The sequence below is a fragment of the Mandrillus leucophaeus genome, unplaced genomic scaffold, assembly GCF_000951045.1.
Source record: "Mandrillus leucophaeus isolate KB7577 unplaced genomic scaffold, Mleu.le_1.0 Scaffold129, whole genome shotgun sequence".
Classification (NCBI taxonomy): Eukaryota; Metazoa; Chordata; class Mammalia; order Primates; family Cercopithecidae; genus Mandrillus; species Mandrillus leucophaeus.
Genome location: NW_012101243.1, coordinates 2,934,709 through 2,940,612, shown reverse-complemented (window position 1 = coordinate 2,940,612; position 5,904 = coordinate 2,934,709). Strand labels below are relative to the sequence as shown.

Genomic DNA, 5,904 nt, shown 5'->3' with positions numbered 1-5,904 from the left:
ATTGAGACAGAGTCTCGCTCCATTGCCCGGGCTGGAGTGCAATGGCACAATCTCAGCTCACTGCAACCTCCACCTCCTGGGTTCAAGCAATTCTTGAGCTTCAGCCTCCCGAGTAGTAGGCATGCACCATCAAGCCCAGCTAATTTTTGTATTTTTAGTAGAGACGGGGTTTCACCATGTTGGCCAGGCTGGTCTCAAATTCCTGGCCTCAAGTGACTCACCCGCCTCAGCCTCCCAAAGTGCTGGGCTTACAGGCGTGAGTGCCAGGCCCTATCCCCTTATTTTAAAACTGAGAAAGCTGAGACTCAGATGGACCTAGGGTCACACAGCCGTTTAAATGACAGGTTCATCCAGATGATCTTACTCGTGTGTCTGGATTCTTCTTTTTATCCACCATGCTGAAGAGAAACTCATCTTAAGTCCTAAATACTAACTTAACACAGATGATGAATTTAAAAGGAGACTTGTCATCAGAAATATCACAGATCAAGTAACAGTCTTCATCACTGTGGAGTGGAAAGACAGTTGAGAAACCCAGTTACACAGCTACTGATTGCTGTCAGCATTATTGTCCTGCTTTTTTTGTTTTGTTTTGTTTTTTGAGACAGAGTCTCTTACTCTGTCACCCAGGCTGGTGTGCAGTGGCACAATCTTGGCTCACTACAACCTCTGCCTCCTGGATTCAAGTGATTCTCCTGCCTTAGCCTTACAAGTAGTTGGGATTACAGACATGCGCCACCATGCCCAGCTAATTTTTGTATTTTTAGTAGAGATGAGCTTTCACCACGTTGGTCAGGCTGGTCTCGAACTCCTGACCTCAGGTGATCCACTTGCCTCGGCCTCCCAAAGTGCTGGGATTATAGGCATGAGCCACAGCGCCCGGCCTAGCATCATTGTCCTGTATTAATAGCAGGGAGTGTTTCTCTGATGAGTAGTAACAGCAACGAGGTCTGTACAGATCCACAAACCTTTACCTGTAATTGCAAAATCCCAACACCCTGAAAACTATAAGGTTTTGTTCCTCCTTTGGCAACTCATTTGCCAGCAAAATCTGAACTTACCTGAAGACATTTGGCAACAAGATGCGTCCTGAATTGATGTGAATCAATTCATAGTCTGTATTCATCCTGCCTATTATGAAGATCCGTGCCTTTTTGCTATAGAAGCATTAAGATTTTTATTATAGGGCTTTCCCAGACCCTTATATGTGGTTTAATATAATATATAGATGATACTACTTTTCTAACATTCACAAAGTTCTGAATTCTAAAAAATATCTGACCCCAAGGGTCCTAATACAACTAAACATTATGGACCTGTATTACATTTAGAATATACATATCCCTCCAGAACTGAGGTAAGGAATACTGGTCTTTAACTCTCTCCCTATAATACCTAAATAAGATTTACTCCACTGAGACTTCACCAATCCAAGACTCAGTCCAATTGTATGGTTCTACCAGGAGAACTGTTTTGCCAGGGGTTGGTCTGTCTTAAACTAACCCCTAGGATTCACTTGTCATGAGTTAGGCTGGGGATTTGACCTGGTGAGATCTCCTGCCTGCCCATTGTGCAGTGACTAGTGTTTACATTAGGCTTGTGGCTGCTCTGATGGTGAAGTGAGCTTGTACCTACATTATCAAGTGTTCATAGCAAGTGATCAGTGTGGACTTTGGTCCCATGGATATTGGCCTCTGGTCATGAGCTGTCCCACTACTCCTTAGATTTGTAATACTGAATTGGACTGTTGATTCAGTCCCCTCATTCTCAATCCTGTTCCTGGGTCTAAGTTAATCTTCCCCAAACTCCTGCCACCTTTTTCTTTCTTCTTTTCTTTTCTGGTACGATCACAGCTCACTACAGCCTCAACCTCCCAGGTTCAAGCAATCCTCCTTCCCACCTCACCCTCCCAAGTGGCTGGGACCACAGGTGTGTACTATCACACCTGTGGGCGGCCAGCCACCCAGGTGCCATGGCAAGAGACTGAGGGCACAAGCTGTTCCAGTATAATAAAGAAAATATATAGAATAAGAATAGTTACACTAGAAATAGATTATAGATATGATTATATATGAATATCATTAATCATTAGTTTGTAGCATTACTCTTTATTCCAATATTATGATAATCTTTGTTCTACAATTATAACCTAGGAAAAACCAGGCCATACAGAGATAGGAGCTGAAGGGACACGGTGAGAAAGTGACCAGAAGACAAGAGAATAAGCCCTCTGTCACACCTGGACAAAGCCACTAGAGCGCTCCCTGGTCTAGCAGTAATGCCAGCGCCTGGGAAGGCACCTGTTACCTAGCGGTCCTTGGTCTAGTGATAGCGTCAGTGCCTGGGGAAGGCACCAGTTACTCAGCAGACTGGGAAAGGGACTCTCCCTTTCCCCGAGGGAGTTAGAGAAGACTCTGCTCCACCACCTCTTGTGGAAGGCCTGACATCAGTCAGGCCTGCCCACAGCCATCCGGAGGACTGACTATCTCCCTGTGATGCTGTGCTTCAGTGGTCATGCTCCTGGTCTGCTTTCATATTCCACTCTGTACACCTGGCTCCACCTTCTAGATAGCAGTAGCAGAATTAGTGAAAGTACTAAAGTCTTTGAAATGTATAGAAGAAATAATGGCACAAGCTGTCCTCTCTGTCTCGCCGCCTCGGCTGCCAAACAGGGAAGGGCCCCCTGTCCGGTGGACACATGACTCATGTGACCTTACCTATCATTGGACATGGCCCACACTCCTTACCCTGCCCTCTTGTCTTGTATCCCATAAATAACAGCGCAGCCAGGCATCCAGGGCCACTACCAGTCTCTGCGCCTTGGTGGTAGTGGTCCCCCAGACCCAGCTGTCTTTTCTTCTATCTCTTTGTCTTGTGTCTTTATTTCTACGCTCTCTCGTCTCCACACATGAGGAGAAAAACCCCACAGAGCGTTAGCCACCACGCCTGGCCTCTTTTTCTAATTCAGATTTTCTGGCCACTCTCACTTCTTTGCAGAAATTCCCATTACAGTTTTTGGCCCATGAGTATATTATTTATGGTAGGGAAAACCCAAAGACATAAAATAACTGCACATACCGCCTCCCAATTAATAACATGCCTCTTGTAACTTGCCTTAATCGAGCTTATTTGTTCTTGTTTTTGAGACAGAGTATCACTCTGTCGCCCAGGCTGGAGTGCAATGGCACAATCATGGCTCACTGTAGCCTCAACTTCCTGGGGTCAGGTGATTCTCCCACCTCAGCCACCCGAGTAGCTGGGACCACAGTCTTGTGCCACCACTCCCAGCTAAGAGCCTTTTGTTAATCAGAACTTCTCCCCACCACATTCCACCACATCTTCATCCTTTACTTTCCTTGCTTTTTAAAGTTGAATTTCTTTCTTTCTTTCTTTCTTTCTTTTTTTTTTTTTTTGGAGACAGTTTCTTTCACCCAGGCTGGAGTGAAGTGGCATGATCTCAGCTCACTGCAACCTCCTAGCCCTGGGTTCAGGCAATTCTCCTGCCTCAGCCTCCTGAGTAGGTAGACTTATAGGCACCTACCTACTCAGGAGGCCACCGCCTAGCTAATTTTTGTATTTTTAGTAGAAACGGGGTTTCACCATGTTGGCCAGGCTGGTCTCGAAATCCTGACCTCAGGTGATCCATTCGCTGCGGCCTCCCAAAGTACTGGGATTACAGGCGTGAGCCACTGGCCCAGCTGGGTTGAATTTATTTCTGATTTGCCTTCCTAATTAATACCCATTAAAGCTAGATGCTGTTATTTGAAAAATGGTCTTTTTAGCAATAATCAGAAGCTAAAAATTAAATACAATATTGCCTTTGGAAGAGGTCAATGATACAGAATAAAAATTTTAAATATATATTTAATTTTATGTAACTAAAATATTATCTAGTTTACAAATATTTCATATTTATATTCCAAATGTTACTGTATTGAATCTTTATGAATTCTAGACAGCATGGTATAATAATGTTTCAAAACATTATGATAACTATTCATGATGTAGATTTTTCCTCTGCATCCACAATCCAAGCTTACCAGTCCTAGCTCTTGTCTCACTAGGACCCAGTCCTGTACTAAAACAAATCTGAAATCTGATAAATTAATGAGAAATATTATCAGCACATTAGCCTTTTAATAAACGTCATCAATATCTTTACCTGAAGAAATAGTTGGACTGGGTGCAGTGGCTCACACCTGTAGCCCCAGCACTTTGGGAGGCCAAGGCAGGCGGATCACTTGAGGTCAGGAGTTTGAGACCAGCTTGGCCAACATGGTGAAACCTTGTCTCTACAAAAAATACAAAAATTAGCCGGGCGTGGTGGTGGGCACCTGTAGTCCCAGCTACTCGGGAGGCTGAAGCAGAAGAATTACTTGAATCCAGGAGGCAGAGGTTGCAGTGAGCCAAGATCACACCACTGCACTCCAGGCTGGGCAACAGAGTGAGATTCCATCTTAAAAAAGAAAAGAAATAGTTAAGTGGTCCATTGGTTAATAGATATTGATGGAGCAAACATGATGTTCTTGTTCCAATCCGTCATGATTCTTACAATCTAGATGGGGTTGGCAAACTTTTTCTGTAAAAGGCCAGATAGTAAATATTTTATGCTTTGTGGACCATATAGGGTCTCCGTTGGATTTTTTTTTTTAATAGCATCATTTTAAAATGTTAAAACTGTTCTTACTTCCCAGACTGGATAAATGCTATATGAAATGTGAGAAGGGCAAATGAGTACCATAGTCACTAAGGGCTTTGATGACCATTGACAAATGATAAGTAAATAAATGTTTGTATAGCAAGCTAAGCATTGCAATCGGTGGGAAAGGACAAGCATCATATGGGGACCAGGAAGTAGCCAAGCTTGGTCGGAATTCATTGCTTCCTGTGAGAAAATATAAAGCTGGAAAGGATGGTGGAGAGCCCCTGTCATTGAGGAGTTAATATCCTAGAAGGGGGATGCCATATATATATAAAATATATACACACAAATGAACAAATATGGCCAAGTGGTGGCTCACTTTGGGAGGCTGAGGTGGGAGGATCACTTGAGCCCAGGAGTTCAAGGCCAACTTGGGTAATAGAGTGAGCCCTCATCTCTACAAAAAAAAAAATTTAATTAGCCAGACATGTGGGCACATGCCTGTAGTGCCAGCTACTCAGGAAGATGAGGTGGGAGGATGGCTTGAACGTGGGAGGTTGAGGCTGCAGTGGCCCAAGATCGTGCCACTGCACTCCAGCCTGGGTGACAGGGTGAGACTCTGTCTCAAAACAAACAATGACAACAGAAAAAAAACTATACGAGCTTCAGTTAGAAAATATAGGCCAGGTGCAGTGGCAGTGGCTGGCAGATCACTTCAGGCCAGGAGTTTGAGACCAGCCTGGCCAACATGGTGAAACCCCATCTCTACTAAAAATACAAAAATTAGCCAGGTGTGGTGGTGGGCACCTGTAATCCCAGCTACTCCAGAGGCTGAGGAAGAAGAATCGCTTGAAGCTGGGAGGCAGAGGTTGCAGTGGGCCAAGATCGTGCCACTGCACTCTAGTCTGGCTGACAGAGCAAGACTCTGTCTCAAAAAAAATAAAAAGAGTTAGAAAATATAAAATGCTTAGCCTGGCCAACGTGGTAAAACCCCATCTCTACCAAAAAATACAAAAATTAGCCTGGCTTAGTGGTGGGTGCCTGTAGCCCTAGCTACTCAGGAGGCTGAGGTAGGAGAATTGCTTGTACCTGGGAGGTGGAGGTTGTAGTGAGCTGAGACTGTGCCACTGCACTCCAGCCTGGGCAACAAGAGTGAGACTCCGTCTCAAAAAAAAAAAAAAAAAAATCCAGCTAGCAAATAAATAAATACGTAAATCCAGGTGGCCTATGTTGACAGGTCCATCCTCCTGCCACAAACTATA

General features: G+C 44.3%; 1 protein-coding gene across 1 annotated transcript in view; it reads left to right on the top strand.

The window, feature by feature from the left end:
• Positions 1-5,904, top strand: part of ASIP (agouti signaling protein) — a 98,536-nt gene that overhangs the window by 80,887 nt on the left and 11,745 nt on the right. The gene's annotated exons all lie outside the window — the stretch shown is intronic.